The following is a 14,229-nucleotide window of genomic DNA, read 5'->3' on the forward strand; positions in this document are numbered from 1 at the left end:
GGCAACCTGGCCCGAGACTTTGACACTCAGGCTCTTTGCCCTGTGGTTGCCACATGGTTCAAGGTGTTATTTTATAAATTACTCATTACTTAATGAATTTGCTAAAAGCACAAGACAATCTGGTCAGAATTGAGGAAGAATTCCACAAATCATGCATGCTGTAATCCTTCACAGCTCTCCTCTCATATTGCCAGGTCAGCAATGGCACCACGGTTTTTAACTAACATTTCTGTCATCAGAGATATTCACATTTTTTCCCTTTCATAAATTAATGATCTTCATAGCAAGCTTGATTTCCTAGAGTTCAATACGTTTACCTTTTTGACCACAGACACATTTTTAATGGCTCTCATTCCTGTTGCAGGTTTGAACATCTTCTCAATAGGTATGTTTTGCATTTAGTTTTGGATTTTTGCATAAAAGATAGATGGGATGCTGTGATCTTAGAAGACAGATAATGTACCGCACTTTCTTTACTCTAGATAAACGACAGCCGTAGAAATGGGCTATCTGACTACTGGGAAAGCAGTTGACTTAGGACCCCAGTGGCTGTGCTCCGAATCCACCAGCACCTCATTCAGGCCAATCATTCTTCCAACAGGCTGCTCACAGGCAATGACAGGACAGCAGGAGACTACGGTGAGCCCATTCCTGGAGGGTGACTTTGGCTGAAGGACTCAGTGATGGCCTTGATGAAATGTCTTAGAACTGCACTGCCAAAGGAGATGCTTCTCCCCAAACCCCCTTCGTCCCTTTCTCTTCCACATACATCAAACATGCATTCATCACTGCCATTGGCTCCCTCACCGTTTACCTTCACAGGCAGCTTACCTAATAAATCTCTTGCACATGTAATTACATGTTGGTGTCTGCCTCCCAGAGGACCCAGACTAAAAACAGATATGAAAATTGCTCTGAAAATATAGGCTTCAAATCTGTTTTTGGTAATATTTCTGGAAACATTCCTTTTCTTCTCTTAACAAATTTTCAGGTAAAATCACATTAGCTTTTGAAATTAAAGTAAGAAATGAATAAAACTTGGTACAATAATTGCCCTGATGTGCTATGTGTATTAGTTAGCATGGTCTGCTTTTCTGGGCTAGAGCTGGACCATTGCTACTGAAGGGGGGCAGAATTTGTCACCCCAAAATGTGCCTCTTTGACATAAGGATTATTGTAGGCTTTTTTTTTTAAAGAAACTGCAGACATAGGAGAAGCTCTGAAAACCAAGTAAAAGGCACTCTTTTGTAGGAGACATTTACGTTTATAGTCATGCACTAAATAACGATGCTTCAGTCAACAATGGACTACATACGAAAGTGGTCCCATAAGATTAGTAACATACAGCCTAGGTGTGTAGTAGGCTATTTCATCTGGGTTTGTGTAAGTGTACTCTATGATGTTGCCACAAGGACTAAATTGCCTAACAACGCATTTCTCAGAACAGAACTAAGTGACGCATGCCTGTATAAGGGAAATCTCCATTTGTAAGGGTGTCTCCCTCTACCAGGAAGAGGAAGATGACCAAATTTCTAGAAATTCTTATCAACAGAGAAGGCAGGGACTTAAATCTGCATAACTACCATACCCTTGTTTCTGTGCTTTTCCTGGGAACCTCCCATAACTGGCCTTCCCGGCCGACATCTTTCTTTTGTCTTTTGCTGGGGATGGTATTTAAGGTGGTGATTGGGCCATTTGGGGGGAGTTACTGAGTTTTTCTGGTATCTCTCATGTATACAGGAGATATATGTGTTATTCAACTTCTGTTTTTCTCCTGATAATCTGTCTTTTGTTACAAGGGGGGATCTCAGCCAAAAACAGAAGAGTAGAGACAAAATTATTTTTCCTCCCCTACACTACATTTTAATAATTTAGGAAGTCAACACTAAAAACAAATACCTTAAAAAGTGAGTGTAAGGATTAGAATTATACTTTAATTGTGATGGAATCATTTCAACATCAAATGGGTTTCCATATTCCCTTAGTATGTACATTTCCTTTAAAAGATGAAAACATTTTCTGAGAATTGTGTGAGTTCATTTAGACCACTGAATTAAGGAGCCAAGTTTAAAATCTTGTTCCAGATGTTAGCAATGCCATCGCCCCCTGAGATGACTTCAATGCCCAGCATTTTTCTCCCTGCTCTACAGGTATTTAGCATATTTAACAGAGTTGAGGGGACTTTGTTTTAGATGGGTCCCTAGTAGGAAATATCTGAAATTAAAGAGAGTGTCAGCTTCTTAGCTTGACTCTGCCACAGGCAACGTGTATGATTTCACTCTAGTTGTTGATCCTCAAGGCCTCCAGTGGCTTCTCCATTTTCTAGGATCATTTATGTTGAAGGGATGGGAGAGAGACAGTTCTAACGGCAAATGCCTTGAGAAATCCATGAGAGTTCTGTATTGCTGTAGGAGCGTGGCAGCAGCCTTGATTCCAGTTCCCTCCATTTTCTCTTCAAAAATGCTACAAACAAGAAAATCCTTTAAGTATTACTGCTACTAATCATACCAAACCAATCAATACCTTAAGCAGAGAAAACCTACAGATTCACTTTCTGCCCCAATAAAAAAGTCTGTGTGCAGGGGAATGGGGACCTGCTTGAGGCAGTGATACCAAACCTCTTGATCTCAAATTTGTGTGCCCAGATGCACAGTAAACCACACTGAGACATTGGCACTTGGAGGTGCAGAAAGGTTTATTCAAATTGGCCGAAACAAAAAGGGGGAGGATAGATTCTCTCAAATCCACCTCAACACAGAAGAAAGCAGGGGATTTTATAGAGCTAAGAGGATTGACAGGAGGAGTTTTGGAGAAACAAGGGGGTAATCTGTGTGTCTTTCTCTCCTGATAAGCCCTTGGGCAATCTGACTTCTCGGCTCAATGGCAACTGAGTAATCCTAACTTCCTTGAAGGCGTTCTTTTTCTTCTGTAAAACAAGCTCATAAATCCTTGTGAACTTTGAGTCACCCCTCAGGTTAAACAAGAAAACAGCAAATTGACAAGATTAACTTCTTTTCATCTACGTCTGTGTTGGGAACAAGGTCAAAAGAGAATCTCATTGAATATTTACGGTAACCCTCAGCTACCTGGCTTCAGCAGCTGAGTTAGAGTGGGAGTTACAACCGTGAGGAGAGCCGGTGGGGCATGGGAATGGCTGGTTTGGTAAGAGGGAGAAATACAGCAGCAGCAGGAGCAGTGGCAGAGCCCAGAAAACCCAGCAAATACGATGCCCCCAGGAGGGAGAGCTCCATCCTTAGGGGAAGTGCTGTGAGGAAGCCTGAGAGCCAGACACTCAGGAGAGGAAAACTGGGAAAGCGAAAAAGTAAATAAGATTGGGAATTTTGAAGATCAAAGCACAGCCCTTTGTTAAATAAACTGCCTGACGCTTAACAGAAGAGGGAGCCATTGAGCTGAGAAACACAAACAGCCACTCTAAACCCTTCCTCCCTCCTACTAAGAGCTCTCAGCTCTCACTTCTCATCTGCTAATAGCCGGCCCACTGGGAACCTTAAGGATAAGGGAGGGATGGGAAAACAGAGCGGCCAGGGCAGGGATGTAGACAACAACAAAGATCTCTCTGTATACCTATCTACACAGTTTTGATTCAGGAGTCCTATGAATACATTACTATTCAAAAACAAACAGTAAAATAATTCCTTGAGATTGAAAACAAACTGAAACAAGCAAACTCAATTGTATGTCAGTTTGAAAGGTAACCATACAGAGAATGGGACTTCACAGCATATAATTTAGACTGTTCATCCTTGGGGAAATGAACTATAAGCACAGGGCCAAATAAAAGGGGTTATTTCATTCAATAATTTAATTGATAGTAGTAATATTAGTAATAATATCTTGAAACTATTTCTTTTATATAATGAGATAAAGCAAGTAGGTATATTAATTATTTTGAGTCAAGATTTTCAGTGCTAGCCAAGGCAGATATAATTCCAAGGTGGTGTTGCTCTGGTTCAGATATCGGAGAGTGGGACCACGAGGCTCGGGGAGCTGGAAGAAGATGCGAGAAGCCAACAGCAGTGTAGACATACTTTAGTCCCCTGGCAGGCAGCCGCACGTGCATATCATGCTGCCTTATTTATAGTACTCACAGACAAAGGAGGCAGAGAGCCAACAGTGATCTCATGGTTATGTAACCATAATACATGGTTACATAATAAGTATATAATGAGTATGCACATGCGCCTTATGCTTAGGGCATACTTAGTCACCCTGGCCCGGAAGCTGCCTGGGTCTGATTGTCCATACTGTCTCCATTTTCTCTTCAGATACATACAACTCAAACAGTTTAAGTAAGCCCACTGTCATGTTAAAATTGACCTGGATTTATCAATGAGAATTCATTATTTTATTTTATTTTATTTATTTACTTTTTGAGGAAGACTGGCCCTGAGCTAACATCCGTGCCCATCTTCCTCTACTTTATATGTGGAACGCCTACCACAGCATGGCTTGCCAAGCAGGCCATGTCCACACCCGGGATCCAAACCACTGAACACCGGGCTGCCAAAGCAGAATGTGTGTGCTTAACCACTGCATCACTGGGCCAGGGCCTGAATTCATTATTTTAAAATATTTTAAAGTATCTTCGACCTGTCTTCCAACTGTGTCCCCAAAATGGTCTGAAAGCAGTGTCATCCCAATATTGAGCATGTCTAATCCAATGGTTGCCTCCCTGATTCCATTCTTCACTCAAAGGAACTGGGGCTCCTTAGAAGGACAGCTGATGCCAAGGCTGAGGCACGGAGAGGACAAAGGCACCTGGGATACTTTTGGGGAAAGGAAATTTTCAAAAAATGTGGGGGGTTGTATCAAAAATGACATCAGAGCCTGCTTGAAGCCATCTGCACAGACCAACATGGTGATGATGTGAGCATTTAGAAAATAAAGACTGCAGTTAATCAAAATATGTCTATAGGCAAATCTAGTAGTCTATAAAGATTTAGGGAGAGAGGAAAAGTGGGAGGGGGGAGGTGGGAGAGAAAATAAGGCAGAAATAAAACTTATTTGCCAACTAGAGGTGGGTATTTGACTCAGTCCCCTATTATATGCAAACTCTGATCCTACCAGTTGCAGCAATATTTGAGGTCCCTTCTCCCCCAGTTTGGCCTCAGCCACCTTGGTGACCAGCTCCATGGGCACACAAGCAGACAGCAACTCACAATTTGCTTATGTTCTGTGGCTCTGGCCTCCTGCCCTGGAGCTTTTCTATTGTCACAGAATCATTGACACTGCGAGACTTGCTTGGTCTCATGTAAGCAGTAAGCCTTGACTAATGGGAGATGGAAGATGGTGGATAAATTACCCCTGGCACTCCGTGGACAGAGGTTACTGAGACAAAGCAGTTCACAGGGCCTCTCAAAAACCAAACGAACTAGCAATAAGCTTGCTTATTCAAGCAGCAGCCAGATTATAATGTACATAACATGCATTTATCCTCTTTCTCTTCCTAAATCCTCTTTTCCAACACCCCTGATGCTCTGGGAAGCCATGTCATGGTAAACTAGTAACCTATAAGCTCTTGTGTGGTTACTAGTAATGTCTACCACAGTGATACCAAGATTTCCTCTCAATAACCATGGATCGGCCCATTTAATCCAGTCCTCTTTAATGTAATGTGGTAAATTACGTGAGGCTATCTGGCGGTGTGGGCCAGGCGTTGACTTTTTTAAAGCTTTCCGTGTGTCTATAACGCATGGCTGCATCTAAGAACCGCTAGCAGTGAAGCCTGCTCAGTCTTCCAGTGACGGGATTCAGTCCCCTACCATCTTTGCCAACGTTCAATCTGGACAAACTATTATTTAAAATAAGAGAATGAATGTGTAGTCCGGTCCTGCGTGATGGCGGCACAGCTCACAACCCTTGTCCCTTCTGCAAGCGACAAACAAGCCGGCTGAGCCTGGCCCACGGCACCCAGGAGTGGAGGCTTGCGTGACTGAAAGTGAAAGCAGCAGAGCTGGGAGTGAGGATTCGTGAAGGTAGGGCCTGGGCAGCAGAGACACAACTCCCAAAGATGTGATGCTAGGATTAGACCCATATGGTGTCAGAGCAGCTGGCGATCCAGAGCCAAATGCCCATAGACGGAGCAGATAAATCAGTAAATTGTGATAGAGTCATGCAATTGATTGTTATAAACCAGGGGCAGATGTGAAAAACTGTGGGTGAACCTCAGGAAGATAATATTGAGGGAAAAGAGCAAATTCCGGAATACTGTATGTAGTATGATACTCTGTGATAAAACACAAAACCAAGTAAAACCAAGAAAAGTATGGTTTCAGTTTAAATATATGTAAGAAAACTGTAAATAAAAAAGCCAGAGAATGGTAAACATGTATTCTGTAGTTACTTGTGGGGATGCAGTAAGATAAGAAGAGGAGGAAGATTGTAATTGATGAGGATTTAGTCTCAAATTGGGTTCATTTATTAAACAAAATAAAACAAGGTCATGCAAGAACCAAAAACCAAGGATAAAAATTAATCCAACTCTATACACCTGGGGTCTAAAAGATGAATTGACCTCTCACATGTGAAGATCTTATGAAGTATATAATTTGTTTCTGAATTTAAAAAAATACGTCTTATTGATCTGAGTGTTAATTCCTGTGGTACTCTTGCAGCCCAACAAAATGCTAACATGCAAACCAGTTTTTAATGTGAAGGATCTGATGAAGGAAATTTTCAGAACCTTAGATCTCTATGGAAACAATTAAAACAGGGAAAATGAATGTTTTATTCCTTATATTCCCGCCTGCCTTTTATTTTATACTTTGTTGAAAAACGGCTTCACTGAAACAAGAGGTATTAAAAAAAGATAATATGCTTTTGATCTTTGTTTGAATGGAATTAATACCATTATCCCTCTAAAGAGTAGCTATTTATTGGTTACTGTGCTGTTTTCCTCCTTTTTTCCCTTCTGTGTTGGCTAAATTACCTGTGTTTACAATGGAGAGATATATCTATATATAAATATAAATAGCGAACATCATTTACATATTACTATGGACTGAATTGCATCCCCCTAAAATTCGTATTTGGAGCCCTAACCCCACTTCGGAGGTAAAGTTAAATGAGATCATAAGGCTGGGGCCCTAACCCAATAGGGATGGTGTCCTTAGAAGACAAGGAAGCTGTTCCGGAGCTCTCTCTCTGCCATGTGAGGTCACAGTGAGAAGGCAGCTACCTACAAGTCATGAAGAGAGCTTTCAGCAGAGTCTGACTGTGCCGGCACCCTGATTTCAGACTTCCAGCCTCCAGAACTGTGACTCATGCACATATTCATAATAATCTAAACATTGAATATTTAACTGAAATTATGCTATAATTGTTAGAAATTGGGAAAAGAGTCCGTTTTGTAGCACTATAAGGAGGGAATATAGCTATATAGTCACTTAATAGTAGTGGTAAATCCACAGCCATTGCTTCTTGGTGTAAAATCAGGAAGTAACAATACATGCTAATTATTTAGAGACATGGAAGTAAATTCCAAACAAAATGCAGAAGAGAGCTGAGAATGTTGCCTCTGCAGAGATGGAGCGAGTGGGGAGAAGGAAACACAAAAAGATGGAGAACTTCAAGTTTCAAAAGAAAACACGTAAAACGATTTTAATCTTTAAATTATGCACATGTGAAACGTTAATAATGCAAATAAAATGTACGTGTGTGTGTGAAGTCTGAACTGCAGTGGCTTCTTTTGCAGATGTGTCTAATCTGGATCTTAGGAAGTAAGTAAAAACAAAATGTTACAAAAGCTGCAATTTCTGTTTCCCACAATTTAATTTATGAAAAACTGAAATGCTTAAGACGGGATCCAGAAGGTCTGTGATCTACCTTCTCAAAGTTTCAGACCCAGTGGGAAAAGTGAATCTGCTTCCTGATTGACACCTGGCTTCTCACAGCTGCGGCAAGAAGATGGAAGGTGCTGTTTATTTCAGGCCTGGGTTCCCTGCTTTGTCTTAGAGCTGCGTATGGTGTCAGCCTCCTTGACAATGAAGGACTAGATACATTTCTCTCCGAAAGAACACTGGGGTGAATGGATATGAGAGACCAAAGTATACAAAAGATAAAATAAAAACAAATGCCCATTCCAAAACCCAAACTCATCGTGTTGACAATCCTCTGTCAGCCGGCTCTTCCTCCCACGGTCTCCAGGGTGGCACTGTCGTTACTGTGCGCAGCAGGGTTAGCATTTCCAAACTGTTTTCAACACTTTTCTGCTGCTCATTCTCTATATTTAAACATTTGCTAAGTTCAATCAAGTGTACTGCCTCAGTAACTCCTATTTATTTCAGCATTGTTATAGTTCAGTATCTCATTGCTGCTTGCTTAAATTATCGAAGTACCCCAGTACTGGCTTAACTCAAGTCTTTTGTATTTTCTTTTTACCTTACCCACTCCCATAATCAGACATTTCTGAAAATTTACTCTTTTTCTTAACTAATTCAAATATTTTTCCACACTTTAACAGCACTTTAAAACTAGAAAAAAAATAAATACTCAGATTTAATAAACGTTGGTACTATAAATTAATGGAATATTATATAATTCTTAGAATTATAATTCTGAAGATTGGAGGGATATATGCACATGTTATGATGTAATGTTAAAGAAATAAAGAGATATGCGACATAGCTGTTACACATTACATATGGTTCACTGTATACACTTGGAGGAAGAAAGAAATTAATTCACAAAACAAACAGACAGAAGGTCTTGGTGTGATGCTAGAATTAAAAGAAATGTTTTCTTTATAGTTTTCTTCAATGTTGCTGTTAACACACTTGTGATGGAGCCTCCTAATGCTCACACATAGTGTTTATCTGTTCCTGTGGACATTTGAGAAGTTTATACATTTCAGTCTGTTTGTAGCTGGGTTGGACCGTAGACTGGTTTTGGCCAGTGGACTGTCATAGAAATAGCACGGGACATTTCCATGCAGAAGCATCTATCTGCTGGAGTAGGCCCCTCCAGCTCTCTTGCTCGCCTTCTTGCAATGCTCAAAGAGGAATCCTCGTGTTTAGCAGAGCCACAGATGGAAGCAGCCTGGGTCACACAGTTACTTTATGGACACTGCCTTGCTGAGTTACCCAGGCCCACTGTAGACTTCGCACTCACGACAAATAAACCCGTGTTGGGTTGTGTCAATAGCAAGATATTGATATTCTGTGCTTGTTTAAGCAACATAACCTAGCGTATTTTGAGTAATACATCTTTTAAAATGGACAAGAGGGGGCTAGCCCAGTGGCGTAGTTGTTACGTTTGCACACTCTGCTTTGGCTGCCCGGGGTTCACAGGTTTGGATCCTGGGTATGGACGTACACTGCTCATCAGGCCATGCTGTGATGGCGTCCAACATACAAAATAGAGGAGGATTGGCACAGGTGTTAGCTCAGGGCCAATCTTCCTCACACATGCACAAAAAAACCCAAAAGAGAGACAACAACAAAAATATTTGATAACCAAATGAACAAAACATCTTTTACATGCTTAACTCAAATGAATAGAAATCACAATTACAGTTACCCTGAGGTTTAACATACACTTATAAATGAAGCAGATTAACTTTCCACTGAATAGTATTAACTTGAATTTATTTTGTAGTTTCTCCAAGACTGGCTTGATTCTTCCTTGGTACACTTGCTATATTTACCAGCCCTTCTATGACTTATAGGACTCTCATAAAAGGCAACCATAATTTCATTTAATTCCAACTGCAATTCAGTTCTTGATGTATTTGCTCTTTCATTTGCTTTTGTTAATGTATTCAACATATCTTAATTGAAAATCTCCCATGTGTCAGACATTGTTCTACGTACTAAGAATACAAATGATAACAATAACCATAAGCACATTTAATAAATATTTTTTATTCTAGACATTATTTTAAGCCTTTTATCTAATTTAATCCTCATGTATTATGATAAGCCTGATTACTATTCTAATTTTAGAAAAAGAATCTGAGATCCCAAGAGTTACAATATCTTGCATGTGGTCACACAGCCAATAAAGGACAGAACTAGGATTCAAATCCATGTCTGAGCTCAATGTCTGTCCTTGTTCCCTCATCTTAAGTGTGACCATACCCCCAGTCTGCAGTTTACATGTATTGTTCTACTAGGGTTTCAAAGAGAATACCCTGTCACCTTCCTAAGTGTCCTGGTTTGGAAGACAAAGTAAATGGTCACGTTACTCACGGCCTACAGCTTCACATGGTCCCTACTCAAGGTAGAGAGAGTCCAACTGTGTCCAGAAGTGTTTTAAAGAGTGGTCAAATATGAAGGTGAAATTGCAGGCCCAATGAATCTTCCTAGTTCATTACTGTCCCATGTAGCAGACAGAGTCTAAACAGAAAAGGGCGTTTTGGGAAAAGCAAAAACCAGGGCATTGGAGGAGCTACGTATGCAGAAATTCAGTGACAATCACGTAATGCCAACACGGAGTAAGACTGAGCCATTCTGCTACTAAGAAGGCGAACAACAAGACTCCGTAACGTTCACTTATTTATGACTTCGTCCAGCTTGTGTATTCGCTAGATTATGCAAGAGTACCCAGGTGCCCAGTCGGGGTAATATGGATAAACAGGAAAGCGCAGGCTGTTGCCTGAGAAGAATAATATTCCTGCAAAATGAGGATAATCATTCTCTGAACATCACACTCAGTGCATTTGTGAGCCAATATATAGATCAAGAATGAATTGCAGTGCAAATTTACCTTGTGGCTTCAGACATCGGTCATGGTGGGCTTCTTTGTCAGATTATTAATCAGCTCCATAGCACTACCTTGAGATTAATGAGTGTTCCACAGAAAATGACTGAGATTTACACAGATTTGTGAAAGACTGGAATCCACTTTATTTTGAAGTAATTTATACAACTATTCCTTTCTCTTGGAAGATCCGGTATGAGGGGAGAACTCCAGGAGAGAAAGTGTCCTAACCAGGAATAGTCCATTAAAAAATTGTTTTGGTGAAAACAATTATTGCATGCTTTTCATGTGCAGTTCATTTCTTTATGACATTATCCAGAAAAATACACAACAATCTGTCTGATCACTTTATATTGATTTTAAAATGCTGGAACCCTTTGTTTCATTTCAAGACTTTGAATCCCTTTCCTTATGAGATTTGAGAAGGATGCAAAGCATTATTCCACTTAATGAGAACAAAGTATGTTATCTGGCAATATTTGAAAATGTGAGGTAACTCAAGCTTAAAATTGGTGAATTAAATATAAGTAGCATTTTCTACACTGTTTATAATTAAACTGTTTATCCAATAAAGACTCTGTAAGTAAAGGACAGAAAGGTATATCTTAAGGTCATATAGTTTCTTAACCTATCTTTGAACTACTGACACCAATTCTCATACCCATAGAGATATATACAGGAGAAAACTGTAGAATGAAGTTTCTGAAATTTGGAAGGGTACTTATGTTGTACTTGACTTACTCTAGTCATGATCTAATTTATGCTCATAATTCTTCTAGATGAACAAAAAAATAAAGGAAGGAAGGGAGAGAGGAAAGAATTGTAAAACATAGTCTCTAGTGCAAAGATACAGACAAACCTGTTTTCACATCTTGGATTGTCTTAGTTATGGCACATGGGAAAAAATATATAACCTGATCAACTGTCAGTTATCTCATTTATAAAGTGGGGGGTACACCATTTTGTCTGAGCTGTTGGGGTGATGGGAGGAGCAAATATGAAAAAAAACTAATTTTCAAAATGAGTCAATAGTACAATGAATCCATAAAACATTTTACTATTACTTGGGTTCAATTCTTTTTAAAATGATATCTAATGCAAAGAAAGACATAGTCCCATGCTTCTGCACCAAGGTCAGCCCACATCTGGAGGACCGGCCCCCATACTTGACGGCAAACACTAAGTGGAGTGTTGCCATTGGGAGCTTGTTTAGAGGATAGTGAGGGCCCTAGAACCCACGACACGTGGAAATAGTCAAAAGAAATAGAGATGTTTAGATTTTGTCTGGCACACCCTAGAAAGAACATCTCTCTTTACTTAAAAGTCTTTCACAATCAATCCACACAAGCTAATCAACCAAACGGTGAATGTTCTGGGAGTTGGGTTGGGCTTAATCATTATAACAGTCCACCAGTTGTAGATTTGAGGTGTGCTCTGAGTGGTTGGGAAACCATTTACTAGGGCTTGAGAGAAAAGAGTAAACATTGAAAAAGAAACTTGAATTTCTTGAATTCTAAGAACGCTTCTAATTCAAACGTGTTTCTTCATGTCCATTAATTTACAGTAAAGCACTGTATTTGAAATGTCATAAAATCACGAGGACATAGAGAATGCAAAAGGAAAATAGAAATAAAATTTGGGGAGACAAAGACGTAGAAAATAAGACATAAAATATACGTTCCTGAAATAAACCAGCCAAAAATCATTAAGAAAATAATTCAAGAAACATTTTCACACTAAAGAATTAGACTTTCTGGATTTAAAGGGCCCACAAAATGATAAGAAAGAAAGAATATGAGATCATATCAAGGCATATCACTGTGAAAGTATGGAACTTTGGGGATGCGGAGAAAAATCAAATCTTTCCGGAAAGTGGGAGAAAAAAGATTCAGGAACGAAAATTGCTTTGGACATAGCCCTTTAATCTTTCTTGGAATTTGAAGTAGTCTGGTCCCTCAGAATCTCTTATTGCATTTTCTGCTACTCTTTGTAAAGTGGAAGAATCCAAAACCACTTTCATATCCCAAAATTTTTCATTAATTACTTGAGCAAAAGTCTCTCCTTTTAATCAGGGGGTTGGCAAAATATGGCCTGCTGGCCAAATCCAGCCCTCTGCCTGGTTTAGTAACGGCGTAGCAGTTAAGGGTAGTTTTGATGTATTAAATGGTTGATAATATCAAAAGAAGCACTATTGGACGATGCTGCAATAAGACGTTTATGTATTGTCTGTGGTCGCTTTGGGGCTGCAATGACAGAGTTGAGTAGTTGCAACAGAAACAATATTGGTGCTCTGCATGTCCCTCAGTTCACTACAAATCTTAACGATGCAGTGATAACACCGAAGCATTTACGGTATTGCTTTACTGTAACATTTTAGTTCTTATTTTACTTTATTTTATTTTAGTTTAATCTTATTTTCCCAGTGCATACCAATCATGACAAAACAAGAATAGAAAAGCGAACTTCGAATGATGTACTTACAAGTTTCGGTTGACTGTGGCTTATTTAATATTGAATTTGATGGCAAAGCCTTGAATTTGTCATGTAATGACACTAAAAGTGTGCTAAAAGAGAACAACATACGTTAATATTATCGAAGCACCCATCAAATATCCCCACATCACAAGAAAGCAGTGCTCAGAAACATCAGGAAATTTAAAATATTTCATCACAGAAGAATTCCTCCACAAAAGTAGAATAATTAAAATGTGCCTGCCAGCAAAGTGAGTTTCAGTGTAGCTCATTTGCGAGCCAAGCAAGAAAAAGCATTTACTGATAGTGAGTAATAACATTGTGTCTGATAGCGGTGGCTGAAGAAATACGACCACAGAAAATTAGCTTTTTAAGAGGTAGGCCTTTGGTGAGGGCAGTGTTTGAAGAGTTTGACTTCATAGTCAATTTTTTAAAAAGCATACGATTTTGGTGGGTTTGTCTCTTGATTAGCCAGCAAATGTCACTGATACTACTCAATTGCTGTCTATTCGCGGAGCGATATCAAGAAGTCACTGAGAATTAGCCTCTAAGAACAGCCTGCAGGGAAAACCGACAGGAGGAAATGTTTTCAAAGCAGTTGAGAAAACACTCGTTGAGTAGAATCTGAAGTGAAATCTTGTAAGATATACCACAATCGCTCTGGTAAAAATCTGCCTGAAGCAGAAAAAAGCTTAAACAGATTCACCACATTTCAGAAAGTGCCCGGCCTACAGTTACTCACTGTGTTGGTCATCAGCAAGTATTTTGTGGAAAATATTGCGTCTACCATGTCTTATTGAACTAGCGGTGTCTGTGGTGAACTTCCTTTGCTCTCACGCCATCTTCTTACGCTCTCATTCATTGTGAAATCCTGAATTGTCGTCAGGTTGAACGACCGCACAGCAGTCAACAGCTTTGCAGTGGCAGTGTTTTACTACACTTTCAGCTCAGGGCTGAGATTGAAATTTTTCTGCCTAAGAAGAATTACTTCCTAATACTGTTATTGAACACTAGGGGGCTTTGGAAATTAGCTTTTGC

At 39.7% G+C, this 14,229-nt stretch overlaps 1 long non-coding RNA gene across 1 annotated transcript; it reads left to right on the forward strand.

Annotated features, from left to right (window-relative positions):
* The first annotated feature begins 315 nt into the window (after positions 1 to 315).
* Positions 316 to 1,050, forward strand: LOC138925055 (uncharacterized). Its single transcript, XR_011440733.1, has 2 exons — positions 316 to 385; positions 483 to 1,050. It is a non-coding gene; the product is annotated as an uncharacterized lncRNA (long non-coding RNA).
* The last annotated feature ends 13,179 nt before the right edge of the window (positions 1,051 to 14,229 follow it).

The sequence above is a fragment of the Equus caballus genome, chromosome 7 (assembly GCF_041296265.1).
Source record: "Equus caballus isolate H_3958 breed thoroughbred chromosome 7, TB-T2T, whole genome shotgun sequence".
NCBI classification, from domain to species: Eukaryota; Metazoa; Chordata; class Mammalia; order Perissodactyla; family Equidae; genus Equus; species Equus caballus.